Raw genomic sequence first — 15,639 nt, 5'->3', positions numbered from 1 at the left:
ACGAGAGTGGGGCGAGTGGCGCGCGCTAAATGGATGCGATGCAAATGGCACCAGAGGACATAGGAATCAATTTACCTTATTGAAACAAATGAGAGCAGCTCAGCCCTTGCCATAGCGTGCCTTCTTTTTTTTTCTTTTTTTTTTGGCTGCCCCCATTGTTATTGTAATTAACTCGCCCAACCCAAATCTCAGACCCTCCCTTTCGCAAACATATCCAACCCCCCTAAACAACCTGGCTTGGGTTCCCTTTTACCATAATGAAAAAGCCTTTGAGGTGCGCAGGTAAAAATGTAGGCGCTGTAATGGTGATTCATAGCCCCGGGTGACATGCTAAAAGGCATGGGAGATCTGCCGAGGAAAGCATTTAGGAAAAGGGTATTCCACGTACTAGCGCCAACACCCCCACTTCAGCACAACCCTACAATAACTGTAAGTCATTGTAGGTTTATGAACTCCTTCTCTCTCTACATTCACACAATCCCAATAACCAAAATGGACTTTGTGAACCACTGGAATGACCTTGGAGGTAAGTAGCCAACGTGCTGCCTATTTCATAAAGTGAAGTGTGATATCCAGTTGAAAATTTTCCATTCTTTCATTTAACATTAGGCCACATTGATGACTGAGCTGTAATTCAGCGGTGTGGCATGGGCATTGTGCAGGGGTCTTGGGGGATGGATCAATAGTAAGAAAGAGCGATGGGGTCATGGTGGAATCAATTCCCCTGGACAAACGACCTCCAGCTGCCACCTGCACCTTCCGAGCCACCTGACACCTGAGGCGATCTTTACTGGAATGTCCTCTGCTGAAATGCCACAGGACCACGGGTTGCTGAGCAGTCACTCATGCAGGGCTCCCAAATCAAGTGGTGTATGCAAACTGGGTCTGCTTGTCATCCGCGGTGAAAGGCCCTGGCTCAGCGTTACTACATAAACAAAACCCATGCACCTGAGAATGTCAATTACCTCCCGCCTGCCCCTCTGGACGGCCCGCGTTTGATGGCCAAATTGGGATTAATTTGGGGAAGATGGGGGCCAGTGTAGAGGTGACACTGTCATTACACTTCAAAAAGGGAGAGACAGAGGTGCCTGTGGCATGGAGAACAGGAGCAGTGGGCCGGCTTGATTGTTCCCCCATTGCCCCGCACGCCATTTTGCATAAGCTGCAAAAGGCGCTGATGAAAACAAGTGGCGGTTTCAGGTCGGAAGCAGACACCCAGAAAATGAGCTTTCCTCCCCCCTTTCTCTCCTTACCCTTCTGCTGGGCCGCATAATTCAGAAGAGCCATCTTGTGGAAATGTCATCGTGTGGTGGCGATGGAGCAAGCAGTGTGACAGGACGCTGTAACGCCTCCTGGGCTGGGGCCCTGGCCACGCTTGCTACGCCCGAGTCGGCCTGACCTTGCAGGTGCTGATATATGCAGCCACGTTGGCGTCAACAAACGGACAATGGGCGCCTTGTCTGTGCGGAAGGTTCTAGCCGTGGCCAGCGCAACTTTTCCTTCTGCTTTGGGTTCATGGTGAGGTGGTGCATATTTCAAAGAGAGGCTGTTTATGTTTATTCGCTTGAGGATATAGATTTCTTTCCCTTTTTTCCCTCCTCCTTTTCTTTTTTGAATAGAGGTCAATTCCCCACTGTGCATTCTCTTTTATGCACCCACTCCCTATTCTTCATTCATCTTACCTGCTGACACATCTGACAACACGCTGCTGTATTATCATCTACCAACCCGCAGCTCTATACCCTCCACAACAACGCGGGGCCGCCTCGACTCCTCCACCCTTTCTCTTTCTCCTTTAGAAAACTGATTATAAATGGTCAATTTGAAAATAGACTGGAAAGTCCCCAAGGCTGCTTGCCTTGTCAAATTGAAAAGGGACAAGGACAAGTCAGTCGACTTTCTCACTGTCCGCTGTCCTGATGTTTCCGAGGTGGGTGTACGGGAGGGAACATAACAAATTCCCCCCATGTGGCGAGCAAGGCGATGGCGAAGGATGGCGCGAGGGAGGGTGGGGCGGCAGCGAGCTGAGGATCTTTAACATCTAGCCCTCAGCATTTATATCACAAGTCTCCACAAAGACTCTATGGATCACTCCAGTGGGCTGGTGTTGGCAGTATCAGGTAAAGCCATAGGCTGTCAGGGAGTATGCGCTTTTCATATTTCACCGCAGACAGCCTCCCCTTCTCCCGGCCTCACTCACAGCAGCCTTTTGAGGATAATATCTTCAAATCTCTCCTTGCCATGCTGAGAGGCTATTTTTAAATAGATATTTATTTCATTTTCTCAATTTTTCTTCCCTCCCTCCCGTCTGTCCTACAGGTATAGCTTTGCTGCCTTGTGACCAGTAGAGAAATCGACCCAGAACGGAGAAATGCTGGTGGCGTGAAGGTAGTTCTGTCAACACCTATCTACTTTGTCTTTCTCCATTTTCCTCTTCCATATAAACAGAGCTAAAAAAACAGAAGAAGAAAGAAATAAGAAAGAAAAAAGAAATAAGGCACCGAACATTAACTTAAAAAAAAATTGGCCTTGGTGCATCATCCCACTATGCTGAGGTCTCATCTCATCAACAGACAGAGTGAATAAATGCTTGATTTTATGAGTCTTTCTGTGATCTGCAGTGACTTTTTATGTTAACAATAAAGTCCCTTTTTGATTAATCACACCGAGATGGAAAGCACCCTTTGATATAGCCGAGATGTCCATTGCAGCACGATTCATCAGAGGAGACCTTGCAATCAGATGGGACGTGTGCCTTTTTCCCCCCACCACGTATCCCCTCTCTCCTCAGAATACATTAGAGGAGTGTGAGCGACGGAATCATCAGATACCAGGAGGTGAATTGAAGTGGTCATGAACCTAGTGTCAAACTCAAATAGCTGAATGGCAATAGATAAAACAAACAAGGAACGTGAACTGCTTGCAGAGGGAGGCGGGGAGCCGTGTGTCGCACTGTTGAAAACTTTTACAGATAAGGCCCGCTAGCCCTGCATTGCAATTGGGCTTTTATCGAGCATGACCCATGCTGAAAATGTAACATATGACCCCAAATTTATGTATTCCATGAACTTTCTCCCCGCGTAGCATGGCAGTTATATTTCATGTTCAGCTGGGAACTGCTCTGCTTTCCCCCTGGGAGCACAGTCCTCTTGATCCACTGCAGAAAAAAAAGGTAACTGGAAATTTGCGGGCTGTGACTTTCCCTTTCGAATAAATGCTACTATGTTACCACGCTTCGTGTTGAATATTGCTCGGGCAGAATACTCAGTAAAGCATGTCCAGTCAAAAGCATTTTGCTCACTTCCTTTTATATCGTTCAAGATGGGCTTCGCAAATTGACAGCCTCTCTGTCTGTAGCAATATTACTTTCATGTTTACCATTCCAGTAAAAGAATGTTAGATAACAAGACACTACGACCCAAAGCTTTAGTATACTCTCTCCTCGGACGTATTCCCCAACGATTGTCTCTTGCGCAGTAAGCACATTTAAAGTTGTTGTCTGTTATCCTTTATCTTATTTCGTCCTTCTAACCGTGGCTAATAGCAGTTTTTCCTATCTTCCTCTATTTCTGTGCTAAGCTGGGTCTTAGAGCTGGCCCTCCGTTTTACAGAGAGCCAGAAACTGCTTGGGTAAGCACAGGAAGGATTCCTCGGTTGCTACTTCAGGTAGTCCCCTCCCTCCCTTTAGCTGAGATATCTATCCCAGGCCCTTATTATCACCAAACAAGCACTTTTTGATGATGATAAGTAATAGCCACATCTCTAGGACTCACTTCTCAGGGGAGTAAGGAGAGCACGCTGGTCATTTTTCTTGCCTGTTTGGCGTCCAGCAATCCCAGGGAAAATAGAGGCTGCGTAGAGGGGGGTGATTCTGTGTTTGTGCAGCACTATTCACAGCTGAAGGAATAGCAAAATACTGGATGAGAGAAATGCTTTTTACTATTATTTGTGATTTAACAGCTTTGGGGGGGGGGGGGAAGAACAAAACAAAAACAGCCTTACAATTTTGATTACAGGCTGTTATATCTTCCTCCAAAAATCCAAAATGTCAAAAATCCATAAATATAAAGTTAAACATTAATAAGTAGGAAGTGCCCAAAGCTCCACATTAAATAGTTAATAATAGATAACACTACAATTATCATGACAGATCTCCAACAACATTGTTTGTCTGGAGCAAAACTGATAGAAAAGAAACACATCACAACTGAGGTGACTTGATTTTCACTCCTTCTTGATTTTACTGTATTTTCCATGAGGGCAAGTAAGAAGGCAATGCTTGCCCAATAAAAATCCAAAATAAAGATTAATTAAAACCAGAGTGAAAGTAATTAAGCTTCTTTCAGTTTCAAGAAGTAAAGTTTCTTGCCCATTTGCACCTATCTTTTAAATTACTGCCCTCTTCTGGCCACAGTTGGCGATTGTCTCTGGAAATGAGGTGGGGTTTCTTCTTTACTTGCCTGTTTTTGTAAAAGCCACCATAGGATACAGATGTAGCTGCTAGAAAGTGACTCACTGGTCTGCCTACTAGTATTTTGAAGCCTTGAGTTGTTTTGGCCATTTTGGAGGCAGAAGGGACAATACTTGGACAAGAGTGTAGAATGCCAAGTTAAGCTAGCCTGGCTAATTACCGTATGGGAGCATTGTACAGACACAGATATCTTCTAATTAGTGCTAATAATGTAGCTCAGGAGGTAGAGCAGGTCATCTCCTGTTTAAAAGGTTGGTCGTTCAATCGCTGGCTACCCCAGAGTGCATGCCAAATATCCTTGGGAAAGATACTAACCCCAAGTTGCTCTCCGATGCGTCCATCGGAGTATAAGTGTGTGAATGTTGAAAGCACTCACAAGCATGTTGTATGAAGTGTGTTCCAGTAGATTAGAAAAGCACTGTATAAGAATGAGTCCGTTCCATTTAATAAATAATGCTTAGATTTTGCTCACTGGAAAAAGTGGAGTTAAGACTAGTACACAGGAAATCATATTATTTGTAGGAAAAGTTCAATAAAACACTCTTAAAAGTACTAATCCAATAAACACAGTTGGTCTGGTGTAGTGACTCAGTACAGCTGTTTGTAATCATGTATCATTAAAAATGCCACACCCTTAATCACACATAAATTTAAGCATTAGTACAATTTAAACAGGTGAATTATATAAAAAATCCCATTAATGTAGTTGCCATGAAGTTAGCTATCCGGTCGTTAAGTCTGACGTCACTAGCCGTGTCTGGGCCTAAACTCCGCTGCAGGTCCATATATCAAACGATCACTATGGCATTACTGAGAGTTGAAAAACTGTCTAAAGTCTTTCATCTTTAATAAAATGATCAGCGTTCTGCTCTACCAGGTGTAACAATTGGGTTTAACATCCAGGCATCCATGAAAACGGAATTTATGACATTTAACGGAGTTAGAAGTTAGCAGGAAGTTAGCTCGCTAGCTTCTATCTAAATACAATATAGCATGTCCTGACTGCGGGGTTCTGGAAACAAATTAAAACGTACAGCTCTGTTATCACTTCCAACATAAATGAAGACAGAAAACTAAACAGCAGTGACGTTTGTAGGGTTACTGAAGTTTGGCTAGCTGCTATATAATGATGTGCTACGTGACCGCTATAGCTATGTTAGCATAATATAAACAAGCTAACTTTTTTTCCACTCGATAAAAGTTAACGTGAGTGTTCTCGGTGGTCAGGAACAAATGTAATCGCATGGCAGGATGCTGTAAAAGGACCAAACTTCAGCCAGGAGAACAACTGAGATAATCCATCCACAATACGAGGTTAGTCATTCATATACTGCTGCATGGGCTGGGCTGTAGTTACATCCTAAGGTTTTAAAAACTGAGCTTAAATAAATGATTAGTTGTAATAAAAGCCGAGGGAGGTCAACAGTGATCACTGATTGTTTTAGGAGCTTTTTGAGATTAAATAGAAGAAAATACATAACATTAAACATGTTAACAACACAAAAGCCATATTAAACGCAGACTACTTTAGGCCCGGAAGTAGGATTCGTCACGTCATCACTTAACGGCCGGATTGGGAGCAAAGCAATGTTTTGTATCTTTCTGCTGTCATTTTTTGATATTTTAACATGGCTATGGGAATTAACTTGCTATCAAACTATATTCAAATGGCAATTTTAAGAACTGCAGTTTTTTGTCCCGAAGCTTGCTGCTCGATCCTGATACAAGTCCTGTAGCCAGCAGCAGTATAATTAAGTGACTGCGGTGGTCGAGGGAGAGACTGATCTGCTGTGGATGAAAGTGGAAACAAAGCGGACACAAACATCGTCTTGGGCCTCACAGATGTGCTCGACAGTTGCCTGTCAAAATGCGTAGACCAATTTGAATGCACAGCAGGGGGACTCCCTTCCTCTCAATTTGGTGTGCATCTTGTTTATTTCATGCTTTAAAGCTGCATCTCATTGCCAACCACACCGACATAATTCAGATGGAAGCGAGAAAGAGAGTCTGATGTTATAGTCTGCTAAAGGAGAAAAGTGGGGAAAAGGGTGACCGTGAGAGGGAGAAAGAAAAGGGGACAATCAAAGTCATACACAGAGGAACTGAAACTTATGAAAAGAAGCTGAATAGGGTTATAGTATTAAGCAATATACAGTACATGAGATAAAAGATTAAGGCTTACCCTGCCAAACAACTGTTCAGAGTTGAAGGGTTAGGTTTTGTGTAAAAGATGCTCCTTTGTCCGTTTGCCCACTTTGGCTTTGGGAGTGGTCTGCCAACTATGCCACTCAACAGAAGTGGTTTTCAAAGCAGGTATTCAGACCAGCATATGGACAGCTTTGTCCTCAAGCCAAAAGAACCTTTGGAGGGAGATGAGTATTTCTAAGAAGAAGCTGTTGCTGTTACGCATCCCATTTGGAAGCAAGTCAGCAATTTAAAATCACAGGTAGTGAGAGGCCTTTGGCCAGCCGTATACTACAAACCTGATTAATAAAAAAAATACATGCACCGTTATGTGATTGCAGTAATGTTTATGCCTGTGCATTCAGTTTTTAAGGCAGTTTTTTTCACAGTGGTCTGTTAAGAGTGTGGTCACATGAAAGTGGAGACTCTCCCTCATCCTGGTGGCTGTCACACTGAATCCCAGAGCTACGACTGAACAGCGTGACCTTTGGCTCTGCCTTTTAGTGCATTGATCCACCGGACACTTTAGTCCAAGATGGGCTCCTTCGTCTTGCTTGCTCCCACCCTGCTCACCTGAGCACTTGGTGACCACCTGGGCCCTAGCCCTCTGGCAGCTCTGTGCATGGCCCTGTTGAAAATATTGCTTTTAAAAATTGCCTTAAATAATGATGGGGGAAAAAAGGAACGGCGGCTTTTCTTCCAAACCAGATGCACGGGGTTATGCTTTCTAATTTTAGATAGTGTTAATTGCAGCCCTCTCAAGTGTCCTCACTGCCACCTTTGACAAAAGCACCATTCATAGTCAGGGCAGCCAGGCGGACTGGCAGGGTGCCCACTTTGCCAGTTGTTGCTGACATCTCCTTGGCAGCGCCAGGCTGGCACTAGTTGAAGTGTCTGCTGATGCCGCCTTCCCAATAAGAATACATTTACTTCCTATTCTATATGTACTAGTTGATAGTATTTGAAATATACTGTCAACTGGATATGTAAATAATGTAGCCTATGGAGGATTGCAGAAACAAGCTGCATTTATGATTTAAGATACATGCTGTAATTTCTAGATAAGGTTGGTCAAGTCACAGCTGGTAGAAGACAAAAATGGAACAGATCCCATGTAGTACATAAACCTCTTTGGCTGTCTTGATCTAAGTGAGGGCATTTTGTCACTTTAAGGCCTGGGAGTTCACCTCTGAGCCGGGCCTCGTAAACATGCTCCCTGCAAAAGCAATAGAGGCGCGGCACGTGCAGCGCAAAGCAATTCAGCATTCTAACGCCCTGTCACTGGGCTCACATTTCAACCATTCTTTATTCTCCGCCACAGTTACAGCAGGGTGTAAATTGCACAGGGCTGTAATTAATCCATGTCAGGTCAGAGACGAAGAAGAAGGAAAAACGAAGGGAAACGAGCTGAAGTATGAGGTGCCTTTGATGATAGCACCCCTCTTCCCATCCCGCTCCACTTCATGCTACACACACGGCTGTGGTACATTGTTTTGCATTCATGAAGGAAATCTGGAACCCCCAAGGAGCCGGGGTCCTCCTACAGTACTTTCATGTTTCTAAAGCCTGCTAAAGCTCCATTTGTCCCATTGTGCTCTTTCTCCAATATAGAACAGAAGCGGCCTTTTAGTGTGGGTGGAACAAAATATTTATATATCTGTATTCACTCTATAGCTTGCTGGGCTCATATAGTATATGGCCACAGTATAACCTTAATTTCAACTGGGGTAATCAAATCATGAGTGTAGAAATAACTGAAATTAAAATGTGTGATCCAAATAAATTTTTTTAAAGCTGTTAAGAATCTGCTGCCCTGCTACAAAAAGTTAAGTTTGGAGAATAAAAGTGTCTACAGCCAATTTTCAGGTGTAATGGAGGTGAAACGTTCATTACCTTCCTATCTTTGGTTGATATAATGGCTGCCACTGTTCCTGAGCAGTTGCTGGTTGACTTTTCTCAGCTTCAAACCAGGAATTTTTAGGCACAATTAACTGTCGTGTTAATTTTGTATTGTCTGTCTCCCACGTTAAACTTGTTGTTTCATTATTATTAGCCAGTCTGCAGGCTGCTACCTTAATGATAGTGGCTAATGCTGGTAAACGCTAATAGCTAGCGTGAACGTGTGCAATGGCTAGTGTAACAACCCTTATTGGGTTATAGCACTATTGGGGGGGGGGGGGGTTGCCCTACTACTGTAATAGTTGTGGGACTCTCCTAGTGGGTGTGTGTTTTTAGCGGTAGCCATTCCATGCTGCTCGTGTTACATTCTCAGGAAAAACCGTACTGTTGTAACGGGCTGGCGCCGGCAATACCGATCTCCGCGCATGTATGCATGCACGAGTACAGCCGTGGAGACCTGGCTCGTAAGGTGTAATGTTGCTGACAGCGAATAAAGGTCTGTTGTTTGATTTAACCAACTGGTTTCGAGTTATCCGCCTAACCTCCATACCACACGGTCGCTGAACCTGCTAGCCGCTCCTTCCTCGCCAGACTGCTGTTACAAAGATGCTAATAGCTAGCGTGAACGTGTGCAACGCCTAGGTTAACATTTATGATTATAAATCTGTTTACTACTTCGGCCTAACAAAATTCTTTATAAAGACTGGGGTGTCAGTTTTTAAGGTGCATCGCCAAGGTTGCTGTGTTACTGTTCATGTGTTCATCTGCTAATGACTCCCTGTCTTCTGCGGTCCTGCATTAAGTTGTGCGAAAGCGCTTTTTTGGTGTCCATACAGTAATAAATGAGTATCTAATCCGATCATTTTTCCCATCATTTTTCCTATTGATTGGTTTCTGAGTATCTATTTTTTTCCTGACAACCCCACTAGGTATACCTGTATTACATTTAGAATTTTGGTATTGAAAGATACTCCAAGTACCAGTTCTGGTGATGCCCCCAGTAGAAGCATTTACTAATGTGATAGGCACATATAAGTTAAATATCTTTGTCTTTTTCAGCCCTATTTGTGGCTCTTGGGAGTTATTGGTTTAATCAGGCAGAAAGTTTTATGCAGCCGTTTGTTTCATAACTACATTCCCCTAAAGCATCCTAATAATTGTGATGATACCTTCTATGACATTAGCAGATGGACATTTTTAGCTTCATGAATACTGATATGCTCTATGGACTGTTTGTTGGTTTGGTATTAAATTTGGCAAATATATTCGCATTGCCCCAAAGGGTGAATCTATAATCATTTTAGTGATCCTCTGATTTGTCCTGTAGTGCCACCAGCAGCTCATTTGAAATTTGTCATTGTGAGTCAATGAACAGCAACATTTTTGGACTTATTTGCTACTATGCAGCTTTGGCCTCACCTGCGTGATAGTGTGTGTGTGTCTCGTAATCTTTTCATAAACTCTTTATAATTATATAAAGAGTTTATATTATAATATTGCTCATAGAAGAAAATTCTGAAGCATCTATGGGGTTTCCTAGGCCATTCACTGCTGATTGAGATTGTGCATTCAGCATGGCTGGCCCATACATTTTAATCAATAAAACCTTCAGGTATGAAAAGAATCTATATGATGCTGTAACTACCTGAATCAGAGATCTGACACGAGACTTATGCAGCCTGCGAATGAATAGAGTTAAGTAACCCTAAAGTGCCTCGTCTTCTCTCACACTTCTTTCTCCCCTCAGAGCTTCACAAGTTTTGCTTCATTATTACTTCTGCTGAACATCTCTTTCGTGAACAGAGAGATGAACAGGGGGAGGAATTAAAGTCGGTCCAGGGGAGAAAATGAGCGAAGCAACCGCAGCGTGGAAACTTTTTTCAGGCTTCATTTAAACTTAGAGCAGAATGTGTTTCACCCCAGACTCTCAAAGGATGAGGGATTTTGGGTTTCACTTTCTGGCCTGCTGCTCATTTAGGCCTTATTAATCTAATTACTTGCCCAATTGTACATATTTAACGTCGCCCCGGTCCTTTCCCAACTCTCCTATAAGAAAATGCGCCATGAACTCAGTTGGTTATACCTTTATAAGAAAAATTGCTGAAGCTTGCAGATAGTAAAAGGGAAGCTAAATGGCTGCAATTCATCACACGATTACACCAATTATATTGCAGGAATTTGGACGGGCTCAGATCACAGACCTCTCCGTCTGGGATTCCTGGCAGCCAATCCCATGTGCACACGAGTCTGAGTTACTAAGGCCCATTTATCTACCTTTGGGGAAGTCTGAGCCAATATCAATTCCCTGACTATGATTCCCCATCATCTGCTTCAGCCGGTTGGTGACACTAGCCGTTTACACATAGGTTATTAATAGTCTATAAATATTCACTTGATGTTTAGTGGGACTTTGTGGCAGCCATTAGGAAAAGACGTTTGTGTCGGGCAGGGAGCCAGACGGGAGTTTTTTATTTCTTGACGTGACAGCGCAATGGTGTAGCTAACCTTGGGGATGTAGCCTGATGGGGAATTGGACCTTGGTTTGAGGCACTTCTTTTATTCTCTGGCTTTTCATGACCAGTGAGGCAATGAATGATGAGCTGTATGCTTCAGACCTCTTATTCTTATTATCCCAAAACACAAGGTTAGCGAGGGAAGTGCCCCACCCCACTCTCCCTGTGCACAAAAGTCCATCCATTCTTTTGGAAAAACAAATCTATCAAAAACTTAACCAAACATCCCTCTCAAAAATACACAGAGAACTAAATTAAAGTACATTGTGAAAAATGAGTCAGGTGTCTCTTTCTGTATAATTTTCCTCTCTCAATAAGCGAGCAGCAGACAGATCTGCACAAATCCAAATGCAATCAGACAGCTTCCTGGAACATGCACAGCATTGCATACACCTTGCTCACCATGGATTAAATTGCCATTGACAAAGTCTTGTTGCTCGCTCTTTTCTGGATATGATTTGAATTGAATTTGTGCAGGCATTTCTGACACCGAGAGAGGAAGGGAGCGAGGGGGGGGGGGGGGAGAGGAAGAACAGGTGCTGGGTAGGGAAGGGAAGGGAAAGGTGAGAACAAGAAGACACTGGCGCAATCACAGACTGTGGGAATGAGTAAGAGGAGAGATAAAAGGAAACAAATCAGGAAAGGAGGTTGAGCCGACGAGAGACAGCGACAGAAGAAGAGAAAGGGGTAAAAGAGAAAGAGAGCATGTCTGACTGTTTCACAGGTTAATTCTGATGCATGGAGACAGACAGGAGAATAGATTGGTAGCCTTGGGTGGATAAGGACAGAACCATTCCCCAGAGAGATGGATTAGACAAAGGAGTGGAAATAAATGATCGCAGATTTTAATGGCCTTTTGGCTTGCTGTGCTGTGCCCCACCCCGCATTATCCCCCCCCCCCCCCTTCCCATTTTCACGTGCAGGGAGTTTTACAGTGATGACATTTTTACATGCCACCTGTCTAGCTTTTGAAGTTTAACTCTCTAAAACAATCATCACCCTCTTCCAGTTACAGATGCGAGGCTCGATGAAATTTGCATCCAAGCATGTAGTACACAAACGTAAACTATACAAATGAGGGTGCTTGTGCAACGGCAACCATTCCGGAGGTGATTATACAGAGTGAGAAGAGTCTAAAATTTACTTCATTATGCTCTGCTAGAATTTGCACAAAGGAACAAACAGGCAATTGCTACTACAGTCAGGCGTTTCTATGATTTACAACACCGGGTCCTATCGGCTACAATTAGGGCTGCATCAAGAGATGTAACAGAGAGACGTGGCGGTGAATAGAAATAGAAAAACAAAGGTGATTGTTATCCTTCCTTGTTCCCAAAGAGCCTATCAACAGCTGAACCAGGAAACCTATGAGCCAATCGTGTTATTGCACTGACACATGTGGACAGTAGAAGTTCACAGTAGTTTTGGCTGTAGTAAAAAAAAAAGAAACAACGACTGGGAAAAATGTGTCTTTTAAGGCATTTTTACCAGATCCAACTAGTGCTCTTCTACTTTATTTAGAAGACCTTCAAATTAACTGCCCAAATAACCACCTCAAAACCTCTGGCGTAGCAAGACTTGCTGATAATTTATCAAAAGGATAGTAAAGAGTTACATATAGTAAAGTCTTTAGAAACTTTGCTAAATGCGTGTATGCAGTGCTTGATTTTCACAGACAAATGATCGCTAACAATTGTGCTAATTTGCCTTGCCCATGGCTCTAAAACTGTAGTTCACTTTTCAAGGTTGGCTGTTTCAAAGATACAGTGGGGCAAAAAAGTATTTAGTCAGCCACCAATTGTGCAAGTTCCCCCACCTAAAATGATGACAGAGGTCAGTAATTTGCACCAGAGGTACACTTCAACTGTGAGAGACAGAATGTGAAAAAAAAAATCCATGAATCCACATGGTAGGATTTGTAAAGAATTTATTCGTAAATCAGGGTGGAAAATAAGTATTTGGTCAATAACAAAAATACAACTCAATACTTTGTAACATAACCTTTGTTGGCAAAAACAGAGGTCAAACGTTTACTATAGGTCTTTACCAGGTTTGCACACACAGTAGCTGGTATTTTGGCCCATTCCTCCATGCAGAGCTTCTCGAGAGCAGTGATGTTTTGGGGCTGTCGCCGAGCAACACGGACTTTCAACTCCCGCCACAGATTTTCTATGGGGTTAAGGTCTGGAGACTGGCTAGGCCACTCCAGGACTTTCAAATGCTTCTTACGGAGCCACTCCTTTGTTGCCCGGGCGGTGTGTTTTGGATCATTGTCATGTTGGAAGACCCAGCCTCGTTTCATCTTCAAAGTTCTCACTGATGGAAGGAGGTTTTGGCTCAAAATCTCACGATACATGGCCCCATTCATTCTGTCCTTAACACGGATCAGTCGTCCTGTCCCCTTGGCAGAAAAACAGCCCCATAGCATGATGTTTCCACCCCCATGCTTCACAGTAGGTATGGTGTTCTTGGGATGCAACTCAGTATTCTTCTTCCTAACTTACACAATCGGTGGCTGACTAAATACTTTTTTGCCCCACTGTATAGCCTTGAACAGAATCTTGACAGGGTTTGTAAAAGTTGTAATAAGACTCACGATGTGACAACTTACACCTCATCAACTAATAGGTATCCACAAAGCAAAACGACTGGGATTCCAACAACGAAGAAAGTCGTGTCATACGAGATTGCTAAAATCTCATGTGGTCTCTAGGCACCTTAAGAGAATGTGGTCTCCTGCATGTCCAACATCTCCATTTCTTTGTCATCTTAGCAAAGCTGCAATAATCATTATTTCCCATACTTGCAATGAGTGAAATATTACAGAGTGTATGATATAGTTGGTTAATAGTTCCTTTGAGCCTGATTCTGTAGTTCAGTTTAAAGCAACAACTTTTTTAGCCTTTTTCTCTTACAGCCCACTATTCCCAACTATTCCCTACTTTCATTGGTCGTTCTGTTTTATTTATATAGCGCCAAATCACGACAAAATTTGCCATAGGGTGAGGTAAAGACCCGACAATTATACAAAAAAAATCCCCATCAATCAGACATGACCCTGTGAGAAAGCACCTGGTGACAGTGGGAAGGAAAAACTCCCTTTTAACAGGAAGAAACCTCGTGCAGAACGAGGCTCAGGGAAGGGCGGCCATCTGCTGAAACCGGTTGAGGTTTAGGGGAGGAAGACAGGACAAAAGACACACTGTGGAAGAGAGCCTGAGATTAATAATAACTAATGATTAATTAATTACTACTGCCTTTCACAAACCAGGTAGCACTAGCAAGGCAGCTGATACAGACAAAGTAGAGGAGCATTTTGCACCGTAGCTTCTGAGCCACATATTTCCTCCAGGAAAACACAAGAAGAATAAAAGTAGTGAATTCTGCCCTTTGCCAGGATTCACAACCCAGGATTCATGATGCTGTGCTGTGTCTACCGGCTCACTAAGTCTCCTATTCCACTAACAAGAAAATCATAATAGCTTCTTCTTCTTTTTTTTAAACAGGAAACTACAGTGTGTCAGTGTTTAAAGTGAGTTTTGTGTCCCCAGAAGTGAACTGCACATCTGTTTTTACTGTAATGCGGCCCTTCTTCAGAGGGCACAAACACGGACTGCCGCTTCCACTGCTATTCCCATGCCAAGCCGCAACGGCACACATTAATAGCACGCCTATCGTATTACCCGGCTCCACCTTATCTCTGAATGCAGCACCGCATTAATCTTCACAATTTTAAAATTATATACACATATATGTATGTTTAAAGTACAGGGGAGCCAGCACATAAGTCAGCATAGTTGAGTAATATACTTGGCCATTAGTTTTTATGGAAATATAGCCTTGGGGTTGTGGAATAAAAAATTGGTCTCACTCCTAATTTCTGTTATGATAAGTTCCATACCTGATTGCCTCCATAAGAGGCAGATCTGTCTTCATAAGGCCTTGTGAGGCTCCTGACAACTATTTAGCTCTGCTAATCCATTTGTTTGATTTATTTCTTACAGTATGTGGCTAATGTCTTTTAAAGATCTAGCGGCTACAGGGAGATGAAGAAAAACCAACTGCTGACAGATAGCATCAAATTTTTGAGCGTCTAATCATTCTTGCATATCTTCCTCTGCTCAGAATTCCTTTTGGTTAATAAATGAGATGCCTTGATGAGCACAAGAGATACGGATGCTATTCTGTGCCAGTCGAGACAAGATAGTAATTCTGAGGGTGAGATAAGCATCATCTAAATAATGCAATGCACTACTCAAAATAAATTGATGACATGAAACAAATCACACCACTCCCGCAGCTTAAATTCTCCCAGAGAAGAACACGGAGGAGACAAAACCTTTAAAGAGGAGGATTTAGTAAACTTTTTTTTCCCCATTCCAGCGCTTTTCTCTCTCTCTCTCTTATACCTTTTCCATCACTCTCTGACCTCTAACCTACAGAGTCATTGCTGGGGGACCAGCAGGCCAGAAAGCTGAGGTGAGGGCTGAGATGACCTTAGGGGGGCTCTCCAGCCCCGTCCGACCAGGAACATCCGTCACCATCAGACTGACCACAACCAGAACTCGGCCT

At 43.1% G+C, this 15,639-nt stretch overlaps 1 long non-coding RNA gene across 1 annotated transcript; it reads left to right on the top strand.

Annotated features, from left to right (window-relative positions):
* Positions 1 to 325: 325 nt before the first annotated feature.
* On the top strand, positions 326 to 15,547 carry LOC309702123. Its single transcript, XR_014275388.1, has 3 exons — positions 326 to 526; positions 2,320 to 2,388; positions 15,510 to 15,547. It is a non-coding gene; the product is annotated as an uncharacterized lncRNA (long non-coding RNA).
* Positions 15,548 to 15,639: the final 92 nt, after the last annotated feature.

Source organism: Aulonocara stuartgranti (genome assembly GCF_965226115.1).
Source record: "Aulonocara stuartgranti genome assembly, chromosome: 3".
Taxonomy (NCBI): Eukaryota; Metazoa; Chordata; class Actinopteri; order Cichliformes; family Cichlidae; genus Aulonocara; species Aulonocara stuartgranti.
The sequence above is the reverse complement of the archived record's forward strand: the minus strand, read 5'-3'. Positions and strand labels throughout refer to the sequence as shown.